This window comes from Drosophila suzukii, chromosome 3 (genome assembly GCF_043229965.1).
Source record: "Drosophila suzukii chromosome 3, CBGP_Dsuzu_IsoJpt1.0, whole genome shotgun sequence".
Lineage (NCBI taxonomy): Eukaryota > Metazoa > Arthropoda > Insecta > Diptera > Drosophilidae > Drosophila > Drosophila suzukii.
The window spans coordinates 87170940-87196558 of record NC_092082.1 but is presented as its reverse complement, the minus strand read 5'-3'; the positions used below and the strand labels follow the sequence as shown (position 1 = coordinate 87196558).

Below are 25619 nucleotides of genomic sequence, written 5' to 3'. Positions count from 1 at the left end.
AACAACTAACTGGGCTATAAACACATGCCTCATATGTGTGTAGGTGCCCAACTGTATAAATTTGCTTAGTCAAGCGGCCATAAACGGTGCCCGAAAAAATAAAATAATAATAATCACAATAATAAACTGGGCGCAGCACTTTGCCACCAAGCGAGACAGAAAATTAAACACATATAGATCCAAAAAACAGATTGCAGCCAAATATTAATGCAATTAATAATTTAGTAATAAAATTTAGCACCAGGCGCTGGAATTATAACAGCGGCGATTAACAATTAAGCCTTGCCACTTAGGCAGATGCCAGCAGCAAAAAAATAAGTTATAAAAAAATAACAGCAGCAATGGCTAAAAATGTCTGTCCAAACTTTTTTTGTCTGCCGCATTAGCAACTGCAATTGTTGCTGCTGTTGCTGCTGCTGCTGCCACTGGGGTTAGGCAACAATTAAGCAATTTTCATAATTACAAACAATGACCAATTTTTTGACACGCTTGCAAAGCGCGCAAAATTTTTTTGATTTAACCAGCGGCAACCTGCAGCAGCAACCTGCAACAACAACGGCCGGCAGCAATGTTGCTGCTGCAAGTGCAACAGCGAATTTAGCGGCGCAAAACGCTGATTTGTGTCTGGCCGCCAGTTGATGCATGTTTAATCAGCTTTGGCTGCAGAATAAAAGGAAATTTTACTTCTTTTTTTTTGGTTTACAACTTTAAGCATAACGAACAGAATTGTTGCCTCAGGTATTTGGTTTTTACATGTTCTGTTATAATCTTTCATGTAATATACTTTTTTTTAAAGGCAAGGGACAAGTTCTTTGGATAATATACTAATAAATATTATATTTTTAAATTTGACTTACTTTTTAAACGAGGGTCAATGTTTCAACACATTTTTATATTTGTTGTTATCGTATTTTCAATGGATTATACCATGGGATCCCAAAACTGAACTTCTGGATTTCATAACTTGAGCTATAAGAATCCGATTGAAACGTGGGATACATCTATGAGTTTGTGGTTTAATTCTCTCGATTTTTAAATAAAAGTTTATCTTATAAGCAAGTGCCAAAATTTTAACCCATTTTCGTGTCCGAGGTTTTCGTATTAGCCATGGCTTTCAGACTGGAGACCGAAAATTTAACTTCTAGATTCCATAACTTGAGCTAATGAAGTCCGATTTAGACGTGGGATACCTCTATAAGTTTGTGGCTTAATTCTCTAAATTTCTACATTTAAATTTTTAGTTTAAGGGAGGGCCCAAATTTTAACCCATTTTCATGTCCGAGATTTCTGTATTTCCAATGGCTTTCAGTCTGGGAACCCAAATCTCAACTTCTAGATTCCATAACTTGAGTAATTGGCACCCGATTTAGACGTGGGATACCTCTATGAGTTTGTAGCTTAATTCTCTAAACTTCTACATTTAAACTTTTCTTTTAAGTGAGGGTCAAAATTTTAGTCCATTTTCATGTCCGAGATTTTCGTATTACCAATGGCTTTCAGACTGAGAACCCAAAACTGAACTTCTAGATTCCATAACTTGAGCTATTTGATTCCGATTTAGACGTGGGATACCTCTATGAGTTTGTGGTTTAATTCCCTCAATTTCTAAATTGAAGTTTATCTCTTAGGAGACGGTCTAAATTTTAACCCATTTTCATGTCCGTGACTTTCGTAATACCGATGGCTTTCAGACTCGGGACCCAAAAATGAACTTCTAGATTCCATAACTTGAGCTATTTAAGTCCGATTTAGACGTGGGATACCTTTATGAGTTTGTGGCTTAATTCTCTAAATTTCTACATTTAAACTTTTCTTTTAAGTGAGGGTCAAAATTTTAGTCCATTTTCATGTCCGAGATTTTCGTATTACCAATGGCTTTCAGACTGGGGACCCAAAACTGAACTTCTAGATTCCATAACTTGAGCTTTTTGAATGCGATTTAGACGTGGGATACCTCTATGAGTTTGTGGCATAATTCTCTAAATGTGTACATTTACATTTTTCTTTTAAGGCAGGGTCAAGATTTTGGACCATTCTCATGTCCGAGACTTCCGTATTTCCAATGGCTGTCAGACTGTGTGCCCAAAACCGAACTTCTATATTCCATTACTTAAGATACTATAATCCGATTCAGACGTGGGATACCTCTTTGAGTTTGTGATGGAATTTTCTTAATTTCTGTATTAAAATTTTGCTTTTAAGCGAGGGACATAGTTTTAACACATTTTCATGTTCGAATTTTTTGAGTGCTCCAAAACACAATCTAGACTTTCGGTTGTAAGTAGCCAAATCTGCCGAAAAGCGCATGTTCACATGTTAAATGGCCCGCTAACAATCCGAGGGGCTGAAAAACAGGATGGGGGATATCGCAGCTTCCACCTGACAACAATCACGTGCCCAGCAAATGCGCGGCAGACAATTGACCAGCGGCTGCCACCGACGTGTCGTGCATTAGAGCTGAGATTATGGGAAGGAGAGGCCGGGGAACTGAACCGATTTATATAATCAGCAACGACACAAAACGTGGCAACATACGGCAAATAATTCGCCGCTTTGGGCAATCTAAAACAATTTGCGTTTTGTGTATCGGACAGGGAAAAACACCGAAAAAATACGAGAAACGATTGCAGTTTGGGTCTCAGCATTTTGCGTGCTGTGCGATTGGGCAACTTGGCTGTCCAGTGGGTGCAGTGCAGCGGTTTTTTCCTCATTTTTTTCTGGCTGAACTGGGAGACATCTGAGCCAGGTTGTCCCACCCGCAATTAATGCATAATAATTGCAAACGAAAACCGAGTCGAGTCAGCGAATCGAGTTGCCACAAATCGCGGCAAGTGTTGCGAATGCGAATGCGAATGCGAATGCCGGCCACAAAGTCTCTAGGGTCTTCGGCTTAGCCGGCCACACGATATTAAACAATAATTGTAACTGTAAAGTGAGCTTAACGTGAGTGCATCAAAGCATAATCTCTCTTGCAACAGAGACACAGATACGGATGCAAAGCTATAGATATAAAGATATTAAGATATATAGATACAGATACAGATACGGATGGAAGCCAAAGCGCAGACTGTAAAACAAAACACAGAAAAATATTCATTGAAGAAAAAAGCCAGCCAACGGACAGACAGTCATACAAACAGACAGACAGACAGACAAACCGAGGAGTCAAGAAACTTGGCTAGTACGTAAAACATACCGCCTTATAATTAGAGCAGAAATTCTGACGTTTCTATTTCAATTTTCCAACAAACGCCACGCAAAACTGCCACGCCAAGTGACGTTTTGATTGAGTGATTGGCAACAAGACGTGGTCTTCAGTCCTCAGCGGACTGGGTCTCTTTTTGGACCCGGTAGCCAACCAGGCAGCAAGTGTTTGCCCACTGCGGTCGCTCCATAGTATTCCATGCCGATCCGATGGTTGATGGTATACCACGGTTGCAAATATCTGCATACCAGGGGCTCTGTCGCTGTCTCTGCCTTTGCTGTTGCTGCTGCTGCTGCACTGGGCCACGAATAACTGAATGAAAATCGTTGTGAAAGAAGGTCTCGAGTTACCCTCGACAGCGATCCGCTGCAGGTTGCTGTCGCACTCCAAATCCGGCACGTAATTCAAGCCCGGGAGAAATTTCCATTGCACATAACAGCAGTTCCAGGGCACTATGGGCAAAAAGTCTTATAAGTATGAGGAAAAAAATTATACTTAAGAATTTAGTTCCAGGACACTATTGGCCAAAAGTCCTATAAGTACCGAAGGAAAATCATAAATTCGAACAGTTGGCTTTGGAATTCTTAAAAAGGTTATTATTAACATTAGTATATTTTTAAAGCATTAAGAAAAATTAGCATTTGTTTCTCCTTGCCTTAAAATTAAATTACAAATTATTTAGGATTAATAAAATATTGAATTAAAGTTAAAACGAATATATGAACCTAATGCCAATTTATAAAATATAAGTTAAGGTGCCCTTGATTAAAAGTCAATATAAAATAAACTTAGTTGAACAACTAACCTATAAGTTCATCTTAGATTGATAAAATATTTCGTATATTTTAAAAAATAAAGTATTCCAATGACAATGAGAATGCAAAGAATATAATCTCACGAGAAGATTAACTTTTTGCCCATAGTGCAGTGGATGAAAAAACACCCTGGTCGTGTATAAATTGAAGCAGCATTTATAATTATCACAAGACAATTTAGCAGAAAAGAAAAAACGATGTTGGGGTTGCCACACCCACTTTATGCCGTACGGGTTCCAAGTGGTAATTGCACCAATTTGAATACGTAATAAAATCGAATGAGCAGCAAATCGATTAGCGATCTAACGCGCCCATTGTGTGGTCGTATCGGATCTCTTGTTTTTCAATGTTTTGTTTTTTTTTTCGTATCCCCATACGATCCAAGCGTTATATAGCCAAAGCTATAGCGCACGAGCTAGACGCCGAGACGTTTGTCCGGATTGGATCGATCGACTTGCGGATACTGCCACCGCTCAATGTGAAGGTCAGTAGGTGGCGGCCAGCAACTGCAAACAATCAATTAGACTGAATGCCTAAAACGGTAAAATCCATATGTGCACTGTGCACCAGATAACACGGCCAGTGGATAATGCCATGCATATAGCTGTCGATCAGGAATACATGGGTGTGCCAGTGCAACGCGCTGATTCCATTCGGACTCCAAGATCAAGGTGAGACTGGACTGGATTGAACTGGGAACCGGGTTTACATATGTAGAAAATTTTATTCAAACTTGGGTTTTGTATTTCACTCAAAATCCCTGGAAGTTCCGGAAAAGTTATTCCTTTATGCTGCGATTCTTCAATTAAAAGTCTTATATTTCATAAACGAGTAATTATTTGGTTAGTTGTCTGTGACGTATGGATAATAATCATACTACATTCATAGGTCAAAAAAATACTTTACTTAAACAAATATGCTTTGCTGTGAGTACAACTATCATCTTTTTATAAAGAGATTCGCTTTTAGGAGATACTGTACTTAAAGCCGTGCATTATACAACAATTTATTGAATTTTCGATATCCGCTTAAACTAAATCAGTAGTTGAATACAATGTGCAGAAACCAGATCAGTATTATAATGGCAAGATGAAATACCTTTGGTCAATTAACAATTTTTCTTAGAAATATCAACGATAAAGTCCCCAAATGGCCATTCGAAAGCGGTTTCAATGGATGGATCTGGATTAGTGTCGCCTTAGCTAATGGCTTGTGGTTCAGTTATGTCTGCCAGATGCTAGTGCTCATTGTAATTGATAATTGCTTTCTTTAATGCCAGTGCTTCGGGACGGTGACGAGCTCAAGCACCGCCCACGCCCCCACAAAAAACAAAAAAATCTCGCTGGTGCTCCAATTTGATTTGGACTGTTTTGACAGTCTGCAGTTATTGTTTGATGCGCTGTCCAAGTGATGAGTTCATTAAGTGTGCCATAATTGAGCCTTTAATGCTAAAGCTCGTGGCCTCGTGAATGGGCGTGCGTTTTGACAGTCAGATTGACTGACTGGCCGAATGGTTTGCCCAGTTTTGCTGACTGACTGACAGCCTGACACTGATGGCCCAAAACAGTTGTGGTCTATGGCCGTGCTTTTGGCCCAGTGAAATTGATATAACGAAAGTGGGCAAGCGCTAACTAAGCCAACTGCTTTGATGGCCACAACTTCCTGCTTCGCACAGCTTCTTTTTTTTGGTTTTAATTTTTTTTAAGTCCCGCTTAAGTGTATTGGGTTTAATGTGCACCCATTTTAATTAAAACAAGGGCTTGGTTATCTGGTTACCCAGCACAAAACTGGTAAGACCTCTGGCCAGGGCGCTCCTTTCGCAGTGCAGTGGTGAAATTACCGATATTTGATGCCATTAGCGGAAATTTAGGCATCTGCAATTGCTAAGCCCACGGCTCAATCATATTGATTTCCCCGTCCGCGCGTGGCAAATCAAATCGAGTCGAATCGAAACCCAGTCCCCGACCAGATGAAATAGATCCGCTTTAATATCGGTAATTAGGACCACACCTATGCCATATTCAAAGTGATTTTTATTACAATCGGCGAGCTCTGCAAACGTTGTTTAGATTCTGTCTTGTTTTTTATTTTATTTTTCATGTTTATGGCAGCTGCCTTTTGGCCGAAACTCGATTAGTTTCAATTTGCCGTTTGTGTGCGGTGGTTTTGCTTTATGGCTATTGTTGGCCGGTCTCTGTGTGTATATATATTTTATACATCTGCATGCTGCTTTTATGGAACCCCCATGCTTATAGAGACCAGGTCCCATGGTCTCGGGCAGCACTTGCATATCACACACGAGATAAGCTGACCTTAAACTTGCCGGGCCGCTTTTGTTGTGGAGAATTTAAATAAACCATACAGCGGTCAACATCTATGTGCAATTAGTTTTCCCGTGTATCTGTCTCTCTCCCTTTTAGTTTTCCTCATTTTTTTTTCACTTCAGTCAGAGTTTAGTCTGCGTGGAAAGTCGGGGGCTTTTCTTATTTTCGGATTTCGTGGCGAGCTGGGCATCAGCAGGTGGTCCCCGCTGCACCGCCGCCAAAAGCTAATTGTGTTTTTCTCACATTTGCAGTTAGGCACCACCGTTGTGTTGTATCTGTGAGATACTCGTTCTCGTACTCATATGTGAGCCCAAAACAAACACACAATAAATTGCCTGTGCACAGCAGGCGACCAGGCCTCGGTGGTTGTGTTTGATGGTGGTTCTCCTGGCGGTGGTGCAGTGGTTCTGTTTCGGTTTCTACTTCCATTTCATTTTGCATGCTGTAAATTAAGGCAGGTTGCCCGAATGCGATTCCCGGTAATGGAGGAAATCGTTAGGATTCAGCTATTAAGTACGTATAATTGCTTGTTAGCAATTGCGAATGAGAATTATATGCTCACTGGCAATTGCAGACGACTGGCGATTTGCAAGAGTGAGAAAACCCAAATTGAATCCACATTCGAGAACGGAGGATAGGCAATGCACATTGAGCATCTATATAATTTTCCAGTTTTTCACGCACAAAAAATTATAGCCTTATGACACTGGCTTTATTGGGTTTGATGGGGCTTATTTCAGAAAGTGATGGCAAGTTAGAGAAGAAACATCCTAACAAATTGGTTTACATAAATTTGTATAAAAAACCAAACCATTCAAATGTTAAGATACATTACTTTTTAAAAAAATGCAGTCATCTGTGTCATATGGCCTTAAAAAAGAAAATCTTACCATGAATAGCCAAAATATAACTTAAATTAAAACTTATTGAATATTTATCTAGATCGAAATATATAATCTTTTAAAATATTTTGGAAATTCATCATATAATTCTGTCTTTTGATAGTTTTTTCCTTAGCTAAATATAAAAGTCGTTCTTTATTTTAGAACTTACCAATCTTATCTTACGACTTTTATCCCAACACTTAGCTCCAACCTTTTTTGCTCAGTCTATGCGAAAGAAATATATTTTCTTTTAGCTGATTCCAAATGGATCCCATGGATCTTCATGGCGATTCTCGGGCATTTGGCTGTCATCGGTGCCATTGCGTTCGCCTCCCAGTGGCTACCTGTGTTTTCTCTCGCTGTCATCGGATCTGCGGCCAGTTATCTCACATTTGTATCCGCTGGCCGGCTATCAAGGCTGCATCGCCTTATGACTACCAGATTTTCAAATCCCCCAACCGGTTGCCGACTCTCCACTCTCAGATCTCAGAGCCCCAACTCGACGACAACTGGCTCAGAGCCTCATGCTTCATTAGACGTCACATTTGGCAAACTCCGCGGAGTGTGCAAAACTTAAACCAAAAGCGAAAACGAAAACGAGTCGTCATCTGACAAGGAGATCATGATGCGAGGATTGCTGATACGGCAGATTTTCCCAGCGATTTTCACCAGCGCGCCAACTAATGAAGGCAAAGGCGCAGAAATTAATTTGCAAAACGAAAATATGGCCTAGGAAAATTCGCATAAATAAGTCAGTGTTTTTCATTTGCGGACAGGTGTTTGTGTGCTCTTTTAATGGAAAGGGGAGTTGATTTCTTTAAGCAAAATGGTAACGCGCTCATGCAGATAAACAGTTGGGAAAGCCAAAACGTTTTTTTTTTTTGTTGTTAAACTGGACCACATGTGGGCTGAGCGATGAGCTCGAGTGTCGTGTTGGCAATTGCATTTAAAAGGAGGAGGAGGAGGAGGAGGAGTGCAGTCTGCATAAATAAATGCCTGCCAGTCGCCGTGGCAGCCCATTTGCTGTTTAGTTGCGCCCCTGACACATTCAAGAATGTTCCTCAAGTCGCTTCCGAGTCGCTCATTCAAGCCGATTGTTTGCCCAGCGCAAACAACTAACTTTGACTTTGAGCCTGGCTCCCGAGTCTGAGCCAAGTTGCTAACAGCTAACAGTCAACAGCCAGCAGCGACTGCCGCCAAGCAGTCTGTTGACTGTTTTCAATACCAATTTGGTGGCAGCCAACACGGGCGCTGTTGTCTCGCTCGTATTAGTTTTAAATGCCACATTGGCATTGGGCAAACAGCATTGAAGCGGGTCAAGTCGAAGCTCAGATACCCTGTTGTCGCTAGGCAAACATTACTCCTGAAAAAATAGCAAAGAAATAGATATAGATACATTTTATCGGGACATTTTGTTTAATTTTGAAATGGCAAAAAAAGTATTTAAATAACAATAATAATAGAAATACAAATGTAGATTGAAATTATACATTTCTCTGGAACTATGTTAGGTTAGAAAAATAGATTTCTGAAGCACTTAGGAGTCGTCATCAATCTTAGTTCGCAATTTCAAACTATTTCAGAGAATGAGTTTTTTCACATTTTTATTTAATTAATTTTACCATATTTTTCTTAAAGTTTTGTAAAGTAAACAAGTTGAATAAAAATACCGTAGGATCCCCAGTCGAACAACACAATTTAAGAATAACACACATTTGACGACATTTTTTGTGTCTTATGTGTGCAGGCAATAGATCTTTGACCAGAGAGTCAACAAGAGGCGATCCACGAGATAGCCCCTGGCTAATAGCTGGTCACCAGCTGTGGACAGCTGTCCCCTGGCTTCTTGGCCAGTTTGTCGCTTTGTTTGCCCGCTTGTTGTTTTCTGCCCGGTGCTGTTTGCCGTTTGTCTTTTGGGCCTAAACGGCGTTAATGCGTACGGCAAACACTCGGGGGGACCACCGGCAGCTGGCCAGGAGCTGGATTCGGATTCGTATCCGAAGTTGAAGTTGAAGCTAAAGTCGGGACTGAAGTTGAAGCCAAAGCTTGGGGCTACCGTTAGCCACCGGCCCGGGGGCTCTGCTAATTGGCCAGAAAGCAGCAAATAAGCTGAAAAGAGAGTTAGTGGCCATGCGAGATACTGCTTGCCAGAAATTCTCAAGTAATTATGAAAGTTTCACTTTTTGCCAGAGGAGTTTGTTTTGTTTTTCTGTAGTTTTTGTCCATGGCATGCGCCATTCCAAACAACATAAGGAAATTATGCAAAAGATACACAAAAAAAAAGCTAAATGCGAAATGCGAAATTTTTCAGCTGCTTGCCATTTTTGGCCATGGCAAATTGTTTGCCCAGTTGTTGTCCGCTACTGACTGCTAAGGCGATGGCTTCAAAAGTTGTAAATTAATAGGCGAAAATACGCGAAATCTCAACAAAAAACACACGGAGCACTTTGGCAATGGGTGAACGCCCATTGCGGGTCTTTCAATCAAATGGCCGAAAATGGCTCCTATAAATTGCGGCCCATGCATTAAATGTGACTATTTTTTTTTTGGCCTACCAGCGGGGCTGCGGCACTTACCGAACAATAAACATTCATTTTACTATGCAGCTGACAGAGATTTGTGGCAACAACAAACCGCTGTCAATTGCCAATTGAAATTTATGCAGCCAGCGCCGCTTCACTCCCCTTTTGGCCACCATTCCCATCCATCTGAGCCAGAACATTTCCAACTGGGTGTGACGACAGCGGCGACACTTGAGTCAATTTTAATTATGTGTACTCGCAGGCCGGCAAATAATGACGTCGGGGGTTGCCCAAAAATGGCACAGACAACATGGCCCGGGCACTCTGGTGTCCACATTTTAGTGAGCTTTTTATTTATTTTTTGCCGTAGACCTGGACTGTCTATCGTTTGTCAAATCACCTTAAGAGTTTGCAGCTGAAAAACCCAAAATGCCAGCTAAAACCCAACACGATCCGATTTGTCATACTCTAGGTGAGGAAGTTATGCTACTGGGTGGAGATAGATGTCCCTAAAAAGTTAATAAGATATACACATTTTCGTTCAAAACTTTACAAGGTTAAAAGTTCAAGACGGATCAAGGATAATATACCATCTTAAGATATCCAAGTTAATTTATATTTCCATCTTTTTTTTAATTTTTAGTAATAGTCCAAAAAGGGAAAAAATCTTATGAACTGATTTTAGTTTTACTTTAATCATAAGGAATATTTTATGATGTTATATATCATACCTAATATGAAGGTCTAGCAGGAGACTATTTTCTAAGAAATGTTAGGCTTAAAAGTTTTATTAAGATCTGATCACAGAAGCTTTAAGTTAAGAAGCAAGATAAAAGGTATGTTAATGCATATTAAAAAATAATAACATATCACTTTCAATAAAACCGAAAATAATTTAAGCCTCTCAGAAGGCAAGTGTGTTCGTATATCTGACAGCTGGAGTAGATGGAATATTTGTTTTTGATCGCACTTGTTTTGCATAGAGGCCTCGCCCATCACCGGCAAAAAACCACCAATAATCACCAAAAACCACCAGCACCACCGGCACCACCCGCCCACACGCCCACAAGGCGTCGAAATGGGCACGGCTGCCATTTTGGGTGGGTGTTGTGCTCTCAACACTTTCGCCAGAGCCAAAGACCATACTCCAAAAACCATACTCCATACTCCATACTCCACACTCCATAGTCGAATCCCCGATGTCAATTGGCTCTTTGGCAGGCTGCACCGCAAATTGCATTGATTTGTGTGGGAATGCGGCGTTAATTTGATTTGATTAATCAAAGTGCATGCACAGATTTCACCCGAGAGATCGAGGTGCCCACAACAGAGATTCGACATGTGCCGCCGGGTCGTGGGTTCTTTTTTATTTATATTTTTTCGAATTTTTTTTTTTGTTTTTTAAAGTTTATGTATATGGGCAATAATTCACTCGGGCGGCCTAACGGTTTATTAGCATAAATAAAAATAAAATTGATATGTTTGAACTATTTCCTGCAGCAATGCGCGCTACAATTTTCGTACATGACAACCAACAACCATCGGCCAACAGCCGACAACCAACAACCAACCGACAACGGGCAACAAGAACAACCTGCAACCTGCAGCATTGGCAACTAGCAGCCAGCAACCAGCAACTAGCAACTAGTGGCTGCCACAAAATTGAGCCCGAGCCAAAGACGTGGCCCAAACGAGCTGCGACTAAGTGGACGGACGGCAGGCAGACTGCGGAATTGGTAGCCGCTGCAACAAAATGTTGCGATGTCAGTCGTCGACGAAGGCGGCGCATGCAAATGGGGTTAGGGTATACTATGGTATAGTAGTAGTATAGGCTCTTGATACCATAGAGCTGTATAGCTCTATAGCCACGGAGGTTTAGCGGCTTAGCCACCGCCGTATCTAATGGTTATATAAATTTGGCACTTCATGTAGTCCACAGTCCAGCGTCCACGGGCTGTTTTAGCCATTGCCGTCGTTGTTTAAGCGCTTGTTTAGGCCACGAACATTGCCTTGATTCGAAACAATATCGAGCGGGGGGAGGATGACAAACGACAGGAAAAGGCTGGGTTCACTTGTAGATCGGACCCACGATTGCCAGCCGGTGACTTGTACTAAGAATAATTGTATTATATAATAACCATGCTTCCAAGCTGATAAGCCTTAAACTGGGATGGTTGGAAATTAATTAAATTATGTTTTTCATAAGCTAATGAGTTTGGTCTACCGGTGAATACAAGTGGTTCTTAAGCGTAAAATAAGAAGCTTAGTTTATTTTTTATTTCTGCATTTAGTTTTATTTCTCTGGCCTTAAAATTTGGCTCATACTTAAAACTATATTTATTAAAGGCCTTATGACACTTACCCGAAATTCTAGTAACTAAGTGATTGCTTTTTAAAAGGTCGTGTCATCAAAAACATATTTGATATTTTCTGTGCTTTGGCTTAGACTATTAATTGATAAAGTTTTTAAATTTTATTTTTGTTTTCTTTTATTTTTTTTTAATTTAGTAAGGTTAGTCGACATAAGGGTAAGTGTCATATTTCCATAACTGTGGCATAATATTAAAAGGTCAAGCAGAGAGGGCAATTTTCTATTAACAAAAATGGAAGATGCTTTAAAATGAAATAAAAAAATATTTTTAAAATAATGGTAAGCTATTTAAGCAAAATAAAATTGCCTTAGTCTGAAAAACAAGCACTCATACTTCAATAGCATGCCTTTAAAGTACCTTTCAATCCGCCGAATTGCATCACATCTTTGCCACGCCTCTGCCGGCTGGAAACCCACTTGGATGGCATGCCAATCGAGGCATTTTAGCCAACTCAAGCCAAGTCTCCACCTCTGCGGAGTGGAGTGACATGTTAATTTTACAGGCCCAGAGGACAGAGCGGGATGGCGACAGACACGCAGGTGACACGCACGTAGGCCAGTCACTCAGCGGCTCACTGGCCACGCCCCCTTTGCCAGACTATCCAACTCATTGGCTCAGTTCGATAAAGTTATCATTTATGCAAATTTCCCTGACAGCTTTGACAAAATCGAAGCGAATGTTTCGAGAGGCGGGCCCGATAGTTTCGGGGATCAACTATTTTGGGGCACCAAAAAAAAATTTCCACACCATTTGCATAAAAAGGCAAGAGCGATGGCATGATTTTTTTTGCTCTGCTGGCCTGGCCAACGGTAATTTGCAGAATTTTCTTGGGCAGCCCGAACGAAACTGCTAATGACTCACTACCAGGAGCAGCGGCTAATCACATGACTGTGTGTGGCCCGCCAAGCAGCGTCTAATATGCAGTTAACCCACAAAATGCCGGGCCAAGAGGAAAACGGCCAAGACAACACCAGCTATTATTACCAAGGCAGAAAACAAAAACAAAAACGAAAAAAAGTGATTATAAAACCAACAACGGCCAAGAGCCGGCGGACAATGGGTATCGGCGCGGGCCAAAAGCTGAGCCAAACTGTAATTGATGATGAAGAAAAGAGATCGATCATATTGTGCGAGCGCATATCAATCACGAGCCACGACAAAATGTAAGGCGAATTGAGCCGGGTCGGGCCTACCTGGCGTATGCGTAACGTGTGGCATTTGCGGCTACGGTGGCTTCTACCTGACCAAATAAAAACCAAACCGCCAGCGAGGGCAGCAGAAAAGCTTAACCCGGCTAACCGGGCGTATGAGTAATGTGCTCAAGTGCAAATACATTGAGCCGAGGAAGAAAACCAAAAAAAAATAAAGAAGTAAAACACAAATAAAAAATAATAATGAGACCCCGGCATTCCATTGAAACGAGTTTCATATTAATTGGCCTTTTCATAGCTCTATGAATATTTGGTTCGGTTTCTTTGGCTTTCGGGCCTTATGCGGGTTCAATGGTTCGTTCTACTTTCTGGGCCACCCCAAGATTACATGGCGAAATGTGCTGCTGCTGCTCCTCTTTTGAATCATTCAAATAGCCGAAAATCGCCCTCGGGGCATAAATCTTGGACCCAATTTCTGGACCGGCACTTTTTATTTGCTTTTGACCATTTCTTCATTGTTTGTTTTGATTAATTTTTTTCGTATTTCTCCTTTTTTGTGCTGATCCCCCTCTGTTGTTGCAAATGTTTAAGTGGAGCAGAAAATATTTCGACGGCAAAGCCGATGCTTCCGTTGCTAAACGATTCGAATTAAGATTCCCTGGCACTTTTGTGAATGAAATCGAGAAATGGCCAAGGCAATGGAATGTGCTCTGCACGACGGAAATTGTCTTGGGTCAGCTTTCTATTGGGTGTGTTTTCGCATTTTTAAAGTCTTATAATGAGTGGCAATATTGGTGCACCCATTTCACCTTTGCCACCGCCAATTACAATTCTTTAGAAACGGCTTAATTAAACAGAAACATTTTACACACGTAATTAAGGCGACGAAATCGTTTTTGCCATGAACAGTCAAAAATACCAAATAAGTTGAACAAATGTCAGGCCAAAGCAGCAGCCATACAAAAGGGGTAAAAACACTTGAGAATCTTTATACAATAAATCTTTATTTTTACGGCCAGACATTGCAAGTGGGGCTCTGTGGAAAAAGAATTAAGAAAAAATCACTTGTTGCTGTTTTTGTTGCCGTCGACAGTCTTGTTGGCTCATTTGACCTTTATTTCATAGAAAAAAGCGTCGATGTCTGCATTTGCCGTCTGCAATTGCGGGAGAGAGCAAAGAACCAGTTGGCCATTGATCATCCCGCCCCCTTCTGCCACTATAACTAAGTTGCCAAGAGCCCCAGACCATTGATACCAACACCAACTCGGTGATCAGGCCATTGCCTGTATTTGCCGGCCTTGTTGTAGTTGGTAGTAAATATAGTGTTAGCAAAGTATTAAGAAAAGACTTAGCGAAGGGGTACCCTGTAATCCTAGTTTAGTTTTTAAAAAGCTAATTTCGGAACACGTATCCTAAGTTTCCCAAGTAAATGTATCTTAAGAAAAGTCAATACTATTATATTGAATTAAAAGTATACCTACAAACAGACCTCATATTAAATAATAAATGGGATTAAAAAATAAATACTATGAAATTATTATCAGTACTCAATACTAAGATGTGATCGACATTGAAGAATGCAATCTAATAGAGATTTTAACTAAAACTTTGCTCCCTTTTTATACGTTTATTTCTGACAATTGTTAAAATAATAGTTGAGATTTTGAGGGAATGATATATTTAAAAACTTAATTACCTGCTTAAATTTAACATTTTAAAAATGTTATAAGCTGGATAGTGGTTGAATAATGAATAATGTTATAGAATAATGTTATTGAATTGGAAATCTCACACGTTTATAAATATTTTATGTGGTCTAAAATGTGTAACATTTTAAAAAGCTATCCTCAGTTAATGTGAGAAGAAAACTCAATACTCTTTTGCGTGGTTTAAGAAATTTAAAATTTTTACAAAGTACACTTTTTAAGCCCTTCTTGATTACAAAAGAAGTGCTCGAATACTTCTTAATGAGTCTGAAATTCATTCCAACACTTTGTAGTAGCTACTTCCTCTTTCCACTCAATTCCGCCCGAAGATCTTTTTATGCAGTTGCATATACCCCACACCTGATCGCACCTGCATAAGAAAAGAGCCGTTAAAGTCATTTCGCATCATTAGTATGATATGTGCGGCTGTATGGGTGTTGATTTCTGATTCGCAAGGCGGTGTGAGTGTGGCAGACTGTGAGAATTACTAAATGCGCATGTAAATACAAGCGAGGGGAGTGCTGGATGGGCATGTCTGTAGATCTGTGGATGTTAAGATGTTGCAAAGCACATGTGCACAGATATTCCGCTGCACTTAATATCCACCTTGACTTTGATAGGCCATGAGCTGCGGGTGTGTGTGTATGTGTGTGCCGTGTTGAGTATCTATGTGCCCGTAAATTAGCCGCAGTTAGTGACCCGGCGTGGCTGCATTGGCATATTTCATGCGCTAAATGCATCATTAGGCGGTTTGATTTACGGCACACGTGTTCCACGGGGCAAGGAAGTGGGCTGAAAAGCGGTTCATCGGATGGGATTCGATGCATATACGATGCCTATGTCAGCGATAACCAAATGCTGGCAGCTCGCAGGCCATTTAATTAAAATTGAAAAGATTTTTTATTCGCCATCGGCCGAATGGCCAAGTGCGGCAAACAATTTAATTAAAAATTTCGTTTGATTTTCCCCCAGCATGAAAATGGTCAGCCAATCTGCGGCAGTGGCAGTTGCTGCCAAACGGCGGCCATTTGTGTTTCGATTTTGGCCACAAGCGCTCGGCGGTTTTTCAGTCGGTTTTTGGTCAAAACGAGATCGCAGCAAGTGGCACGCAATGCAGTGGCTACTGCAGTAAATGTTGCTGCTGCCAAGGAGCCAACTGATGCGTATCGAGCGGCATTTTAAATGAAGCGATTAAAATCGAACGCCTGCACAGTTACACATTTGGCCCCGCGGCACCTGCCCCACCAATCTGCACCACTCTGCAAAGCTCTGAACCACTCTGAACCACCGCATCCGTGCACCACTTCCCTCCGAATGAGTGTATCTTTTAATTCAATCAATTTTTCTCACAGCTACCCGTTGGCATGCGAGCATCGATCATGTAAATTGAAATTGAGTTACATGATCAACATGACATCATTCGGGAATCCGCAATTTTCCTCTGTAATGGAGTAAATCCACAACTTGCTCAGAAACCAATCGTATTAAAACGATCAATTTGCTTAGTTACATGTAGACAACATTTGGATATTAAACAAATTTAAATATAACCATAACCAAATATTAAAAGCCCTTTAACACCGTTTATTCGCCGCTTTATAAAGGCCCATAAAGATGAAAAATACCTAAAAAGGTATAAATATTAATAAAGGTATAAGTTGCTTGAACAACCTAACATTAATAATTTATTAAGTTTAAATTGATCAACATATTTTAAGTATATATGGGTGTCTAAAACACTTTGAAACCGGTTGTGTAGCTTATTAATTTTATAATAAATATTGATCTTGTTTCGAATTCTCTGTTAGGCTTTCTTAAAAATCTTTTGAGATAAACGATTAAAATTTTATAAAAAATGGGATTCTTTATCAATTGACGTACACCGATCTTCTTGGAAGTCCGTAACGAAAAAAATCTCCATTATAATTATATGATTTTACATAAAACTAATGCGGCTTAAAATGCAAAAATTGAAATGAATATTTAGACTTGGTTTTTTTCCTCTGCACACTATACTACTTCAGAGGTATCGTGTGGGTTCATTAGAATAAGCAAACATTGGCGGCCAGGGAGAAGTATCGTATAAATCGTATAGCGGTCAACGAGCGAGTGCGTGTGGAACACCCACAGTTGGATAAACATTGACGCGGAGCAATTAGAGCCCCCGAGACGAGACAAGCTGGCAAGTGGAAGAGAGTCTTCTGGCCGAGAAGAGCCGAGAGCTATCTGGCTATGTGGATACCCGAGTTGTATTACCGATGTATCTGCGTTATTTATGCGCCTGTTTGCCTTCCCGTGGCACACACACAAACATACACTCAACCCCTCGATGGAGGATTGTCATTGATTTATGCCACTAATTGTTATTCATCGCACCGTAGGTGGCCTCATCACAATCCAATATATAATCGCCTTTGGGAGCTGTTCTATATCGCGTGCTAATGTCGCATAAATCTGGCATCAGTATCGAGCAAAGACGGGCAGCCAAAAACCTACATCACCTAATGATTTGTTTTGGACCCTAAAAAAATGGGCAACCAAAAACGGTTAGGTTACAGCATCAGAGACCCATTTCCCCATACTCTGTAGTCCGTTTCGTTTAATGATCGCCTACGCAAAATCTGTTGCTGCTTCAGATTTGTCTCATGTCAGCATAAATTTGTCTTAATTGATTTTAAATTCGGGCATTCTGGTTGTTGTTTTTCAGATTTTATGGCCGCTTGCAGGCCAAATTTGAATCTCATTCCTAGAGATGCCTTTAAACTAAAACAAGAAATTATATTTTTCCGCTTTTAGGCATTGCTAATGGCCATCCAAAACTAGTCCGGTGTTCGTTTTGATTGAGCATGAATATGCATGCTCAGATAGCTAATTCAATTAACGAGCCCTAACGACTTTATCTGAGTTATTTGGGAAACCAATCGGAGAGGGAAAACTTAGCATGCCCATTAATGTCACAATGATTAATCCCTTTGCACTTGCCAGATTTACGTTGGTGTAACCTTCCGAAGGGCAGATATCGCTCCAAGCATTTCCATAAACATTTTCTTTACAATACCACATAAAATATATATTTTCCAACGTTGAAAATGTTGATTTGATAACAATACAAAGACAAACACCTGCTGTGCAGGGAAATTAGTTTGTTGGCTATCTTTATGGGCTGCCAATCTAAATAAACATATGTAAATAGCCTCTAGTTTATTTCCACGCATAAATATGGGGATATATATAATTTACATTTGGTTATTGGAATGACGTAGCCAGATCGAGTGTGGACACATTTAAGGCAGCAAATTATCAAAACGAAATTGCACCATAAATAAGCCAGTCGAAATGTAAAAATTATAAACGTCAATTCAGCTTCAGCCCAAGATGCAAACAAGATTCAGATTAATATTCCGATTTCGATACGGGGTAATGGATCGTATCGAATGGTATGATATCGTATTGTATCTTACAGATCGTCGCACGCTTAATGGCGTGAATTATTTACCGATTTTAATGCCAAGCCAATACCAATACCGACACCTCCTAAGCCAAAAACCAATATCGATCAGACTGTGCTGCGCCTTTGTGATTATGTGCTGCATTGATTGTTGTTAAAACTTTTGCGGCTTGTCATTGCTTTTATTTAAAACAAATCGAAAATGTTTAAATGCCGCCTATAGCTTTTTGAAGTTGGTAAGCTGGAAGTTGGAAGTTTGGTAAATCCATAGTTTCGTTCGGTAGTTGTGGAACGCGGGACATTGCCCAATGGCTTACAGTGGCTATCTATCGGTGGCATTCGGTGGCTCGTTTAAGGTGTGTCCCGGCCCGAGACCTTATAAAAATAAACAACAATGAACAGAGTCAGAGACATATACCTACATATTCCCACTCTTTGGGCTATGCGTTAAATGCCGTGTATGTGGAGCAGTTTGATTTTGTGAAACGCCCCGCTTCGTAAAGACAACAATGAAACGGCCTAAAAAAGATCAACAATAATTTTTTCGGCTGAGGTGGCTACTTAAATAAACAGAGATCTCTGGACTGAAGTGTGGCCAAGGGGTGGGGGTTGTGGATAATGAAAAATAGCGGCATCAAGTCGAACAAAAATAAACCACTCTTTGGGATATTTTAATCATAATAATAGACAACAGCCACAAAAAGCTGACAAGAGCCTTTGTTCGAATGTCAGTCTTAATAAAGGCGCAAAACTTTATTTTAAACGTTTTTTAATGACGTCAATGAGTTTGCAATTGTTTCAGTGTGAGCTTGAGCAAGAATTGGGCAATTTGAATAGGCATACCCGCAACCACGCATTTTTTCAGCTGTTCAGACTTTACCCTTTATAAAACCTTCGTTTTGGGTTCTTGGCTCTCACCGGGTTTCTTTGCCAAATTAAAGTATGCCGAACTGAAACTGAAACCCAGACGAAATCCTGATCCGACACCTACAACATGGCATCACGTACAAATATCTCTAGCACGATTTTGCACTATTTTCAAATGCAGCCAACACCTGCGCAAAAAAATAAACGGGAAATATCTCAGAGCTGGAAAATTGAAATGAAAATGGAGATGCGAAGAGATCAGCGCAGATCACGTTGAACATGAAAAGCATGAAAAGCGTTTCGTAGTTTTCAGATCCCACAAAAATGGAAAAAAAACGAAATTCAAGGGTTCGCACGGAATATGGGTGAGGCTTCTTATTTGGCCTGGAGATTTTGCCCCTCAGGGGATGCAAATTGTTTTGCACTTGAAAACGAACGAGTTAAAGGCGAGGCGTTGGATATCATTAAGCTAAACGCACGACATTTCCGATTTAATCAACCACCCGCTACCAGCGAAATTAACTCAATTCACAAAAGCAGCCAAAAAAATATGGCAGAAACAAGAAGGGAAATGAATTGACTGGGGAGTCGTGAGTGGCGAATATTTAGGGCTATAACCAAAGCTTTGATACTCTAACGGGGATTAAAAAAATTAAAATAATTTTATAGGACTTAAAAAAAATTCTTAAACTATTTTAAGTGTCAATATAATATTGGCAATATCTATTTCTTTGAAGAACGCCACCTTCCCAGCAACTGCATTAAGATTACTTTACACATTTTGCCATAAAATATTTTATAAAGGCAATCAAAGCAGATAAATGTGCCCACATAACTCTCGGCCATGCCATTATTCCAATCAACCGAACATCCAGCTGCATTCCTATCAATCTCCGCGGCACTTCTGCCACAGCTCCCAAACCAAACCAAGAAAAAACCGAACCGAGCCAACACGATCTGCAGAAATGTCTTGCGGAAAAAAGAGTAAACATAAAAATTAAGTTGGAAAAATAGAGACGAGGTGCTGGGAGGAGGGCGAGAAAACGGAATTTCATGGCTCAATGAAAAGGCCAGCTGAAGAACTAATAAACAACAACCACAAGAGCCAACATGCCATGGCTTGAAAAAATATAGTTCATAGGCATTGTGATTGCCTTCAATAAATTGCAAATAATTTCGACCTCATTTCGCTGGGCTAGCCACACGGTCACGGACAACGCCTCACCTCAGATACATTTATTACATATATATATAGATACAGCTAGCCACCTCCACAGATCCGAACGCTGCGTGATATAATTTCTAAGATCTATAGACAGATCTGGCGCTAGAGTGGACCAAAAAAAAAGTAAGGCATTTCCAGAGACCACGCACATGCTCTGGGATTTAGTGCGCCGTCATAAATTTTCCTGCAACACCGTTCGACTTCTTTTTAATTAAAATGCTATCAAATGTCAAGTTTACATGACCGGAGCGCCAGCTGCGTCGAGGAGCAGGCAAAAGCAAAGCAAACACTTGTCATCTTGACAGGCCAAACAAAGCGTGACGGAGTCAGGAGGAGATTAGGGGCACGAGGGCCGGGGATTTTGGAATGGGGAATGGGGGGCGCCTAACGAGGGTCATTCAATGAGTACGAGCTGAGACTGCATTCGCATTTGCATAGCATAGGATAGATACCCACACACATTTAGCCACAGTGCACCTGGCTGGCAAATGTGGGCTCCACTCGTGGACGCGGACTTGGACATGTTTAAGTAATTGCGCGCGTGCGTGGTGGCAAACAATTGAGACACACTGTGTACACACATATATTGTACTGTGCTGTGTGTTTTTGCCCGGGACCCAGGTTTTGTTTTGGTTTCTTAGCTGTTTCTTTTTTTTCGATTTTTGGCCAGGTCTATTCGGCTTTTGTCTGCTGGCTGGTCTCTTGATAGTTTAACAGCGATAAGCGCGACATGTCAGCGTCAGCCAAAGCTCGAGATTCAGATTCAACTTGAAGTTTAGCGTGGCAGCTTTAGATTTCGAGCACAATATATTTTGTCAGCTCAAACGGTGTACATAATAGCCCAGAGATAAGATTGTAATGGGCCGGTTAAGCGGCTCATAAATCATTGGCATGGAAATTGCTTTTCCATGATAGACAACTTGTTAGTTACCGACTTACTGACTTCCGCAACCGGCAACGGCGAAACCTGCAAACTAAGTCATTTTAAGCAGCACTTTTCACTTTCCGCTAAACACTCGACATCCGCTTGGTGAAAAGTTCATTTAGAAAATAAACAAACAAAAACTTAAACTCATTTTCATAACAGCCGCCGCGCCACCGGTCAGCATCGTGAATGTGCAGCTTTTTATTTATCTTTCAACGCCAGAGTCTCTGGTATGAGCTTCCTGCGCCGATTTCTGTGTAGAAATATGCTGGGAAATCTGGCGGCAACTAGAGAAAATACCCCCAGAAGCCATTGGCCGAAAGGAATTTCGAGAAAAAATGTATAACAAACCTGCTGCAAATAAGCAGTCGTAGGTTAATAAGGAAGACGAGAAACCGCTGGCAGTATAAATACCGAAGCCATAATTTTTAAGTCATATTTGCTTAGTGCATAACCATAATTTATTTGCCGATTGTTGTTTGGTTTTAGTCATCTTTAATTCTTGTGTGCGAACTTCCGTTTGTTGGTTTTCTTGACGCGAATGTCGCTGAAGACCACAAATGATTAGTGGGTTTTTTGTTTTTGGAGCATGATTTTTGTGAGCTATACTAAAATGATTAGTAATATTTTGGGAATTTGGTATGTTATGCTTTGTTATAAAAATATAATTCTATTATCATTTTAGTAATGATAGATTTTATATGAAAGGAGAGATATAAAAATAAACGGTGTTAATAAAACTTTTAAAGAAAAGAAATAGATTAGGGAAAATCCAAACACGAAATCCATAATGACAAGTTATTGTTTGAATTTATTGTTACATCTATTTTTGTTTAAATTGTATTTCTATTATAGTATTATATATTTTAAAATTTATGAATAAAAAGTTCAACAATCTAATCTAAACTTAGATTGAAGAACTCTATTGAAAAATATTATTTAAGCCTAAAAATAAAACAACAGATAGAATTCATAATTAATTGGTTTTGTTTTCTACCCATAATAATCAAAAAGGCCTTTGAATAAAAATCAATTTATTGCAAAATAGAATGAATATTATACTTTTCTTGACCCAACACTCAGCGATTCGTTAGAGTTGACAAGAAACTATGTCGTTTGAGATATTTCCGCCATTGACTGTCCGTTTAACAATACAAAGTCAGCCGCAAGGGCATGTAAAGTGCCAAAAAAAAAGAGAAATCAAATTCCACTCCTTGTGCGGCGACCATACAAATTTCCTTCTGTACATAATATGATTGATTGCCCCGTTGACCTGGAAACGTAGCAAACTAATAGTTACACTTAACAATGAGATCAGGAGACAGTGGAGCCGCGAACAGATTTATGTGCGTATAGATATATGCATGATCCATACGATCCATAATGAAAATAGGTCAAGCTGGGCGGTGAGCAGGCTCCCAAGAAGAGGAAATAATAAACGCTGGCCGAGTGGGCGCTGCATTCCAGAGCTTCAGATGGGGAGTCAGGTAGCTCTGGTAGCTGCAACACCTTGAGAGGGACTCGAAATACAAAGTAGAAGAAAAAAACCCAGACTGCCTCACATGACGTGGCGCTATTTTTTTTTCGGCATCTGGGGCTGGTTGACGAAAGCGGCAAGTTAATGAGCTGCCCCCGATCTTTGTGGCTCCCCTGATTACTAGGTTTTTTATACATTATTATACGTATGTAGGTGCCCGCCTCCCGTTTTTCCCCCGCCAACAACCACAACCACTACTTCAATTTCACTTTTCCGACCTGGATGCGGAGCCTGGTGTTGTCAGGCCGTCATGCTGTCCGAGCGGAGAACAAAAGACTTGGGCAGCGAACTTGTTTTGGGGCACCGACAGTGGGTAATTAAAAAACCGTTAATATATTGGAATCGCTCTCATCGTTTGCCCTAGTGTCAAATCAAACATAAAAAGAAATTATTAAAAATTCATAAAAGCCAACATATACTATAGCATATTATATATTTTGGTCCCAAAGGTAGATGTAAACAAAATTGAAATTCAGTCGTAGAAATGTGAGAAAAGTCAGCAGGGTCGCCATAAAATGCAAAGCAGATGAACATCGATAGCGATACCAGATACACGATACAAGACAGCCAATAAGCCCGGGTAATATGCCCCCTACCAACCCATCCCGTCTTTGCCAACCCGTCCCGCCCGAAAATGTAGCGTTAAGTGCTCAATGGCCAGAAAACGGCATTAAGCCATAAAATCGTATCGAAAGAGAAAGAGCCAAAAGAAATGCGCAAAGCCAGGCCAGGCCAAGTCCCACAGCCGAAGAAACGATTGATGGAGTTCAAATGCATATTGATTGACGTTGAAATGCCCCAAATGGAGCACGGCTCCACGAGGCAGGTGCAAGTTGGCCAGGCCGTTTTGTGTTTTGTATTTTGTGTTTCTGTGGCTAATAAGTGGCATGAATTAGTGAAACGCTTATGGGGGTCAGGTCGTTGCGGCACTCCACTCAATCGACTGTTTACTGCGAGACAGTGGAAAGGCTTTTAAGAAAATACAGTCGCAGTTTGGGGCCATTGAGGCGAATCGAAATTGTAAATTCGAAATCATTGACTAAAAGCTTTTGATAAATTATGAAACAAGGGGGGCCCTGGGATGTGAATGAGAGCGTTTCTATCAATGGCTAGAAGCAGTCGCAGCCGCAGCCGCATAATTGTTGTGAGAAAACATCTAGCTTATTTATGGGAAAAGTTCAATAGACTGGGCGTGTCCGTCACAGCCTTTCCCCCAATAATAAGCAAACCAGATTCTACCGGACAGAGGTCAAAAGGTTTTTTATTTTTGCACAACCTCCCATTGATTAAGACAACCAAAAAAACCATCATAAAGCGAGCAATTTATGGGGCGAAACGATATCAAAATGCTGACAGTTTAATGCTCAATGCTTTGCCAGCCTATGCAAATTCTAAAAATAATCCCAAGCCACCCATAGAAAACGATAGAAAACCCCCAGATAAACAAAAGAATTAAGCGGCAGGTGATCCTAAAAATAATTGACAAATATATTAAGAGCATAAATCAGCATCAGAATTGCTAATAGAGCGAGAAGAGCGCTTTGCTTTTGGCCTGGCCAAAAGGCTGCCTAACTTTTATTATCATTTACCGCTCGGGCCGCTCCGGCCACAACAAACAGATCTTATAATAGCTGAAACAAAAATCGAAAAACCCCCAAAAAAATCGGAAAGATCTGCTCTGCCGGCGTTGTCGTCACGCTCTCAGCGGATCGGCTGAAGTCGACGCCGGCGTCGCTGCTTTTGGCCAACAACTTCTTGGACATGCTGGCCAAGAGCCAGATTTAGTTCAGTTCAGTTCAGTTTCAAGTGTTTGAGCGTTGCGTGCGTTTCGGAGCTTCGAGCGGAGATTTCGAATCCGAATTCGTATGTTTCTGCTGCGGTCTCTGTTTTTTCTCACCTCAACCGACTTCCGTATAAGTTCATTTGCCGTCGGCCAACGTTCAAAATTTCCATCGCCTGTTGTCGCTATCGTCGCGATTCCGATTCCTGTCGCCCACAACCAACATAAAAAACGGAAACCGCCAACGGAAACTGCGTTACGGAGCTCGGAGCTTTTTAATTAACCCCACCAAATTAGTTTTGTTAAAAGAATATTTCCCGCACCTCCGACAAATGCAAATGAAATAGTAGTGGCTGGCAAATTTATGAATGCAGGCCGAGAATTATGTTTCGTCTGATAAGACGATGAAATGATAAATGTGTGTGAGAGTGTGTCTTCAACAATCGTTAGCCATAAATAATGGTCATTATGGGCTGAGGCCTGGGAAAAACTACTGAAAATCATTGTGTAGCCCAACAAATTTAATACGTATACAAATAGAATCATATACTATAAACGTACATATTTATGTGGATTTATTAAGCTGTTAAAATTGGATAAACTTTCCGACCACTTTGACCAATTTCAAACCGGTAAGTGCAAGTTTGGTTGCCAAGTCTTTAGTCTTAAGTTTATTTTCTAGCTGTTTCTATATTTCTTGCCTGACGCACATCTATGCAAAGCAGAACCATACTAAAATCAAATCTTAATAGTTTATATATATATACAAATTTCTGTATTTTTTAATAGTTTTATCAGAGTTTTTTGTGGCGGGACACAAAGCCGTGCTGCCTTATCGCAGGCATATAAATTCAAGTT

At 40.5% G+C, this 25619-nt stretch overlaps 1 protein-coding gene across 3 annotated transcripts in view; it reads left to right on the top strand.

The window, feature by feature from the left end:
- Nucleotides 1-25619, top strand: part of LOC108007800 (zinc finger protein 853) — a 69458-nt gene that overhangs the window by 20723 nt on the left and 23116 nt on the right. The window contains exon 1 of one of the 3 annotated variants that reach the window (XM_065866205.2): nt 25229-25393. The exons of the other annotated variants lie outside the window; for them this stretch is intronic. The gene's annotated coding sequence lies outside the window, so the exon portion shown is untranslated. Of the gene's footprint in view, nt 1-25228; nt 25394-25619 lie in introns of those variants that run through there. 3 annotated transcript variants of the gene reach the window in all.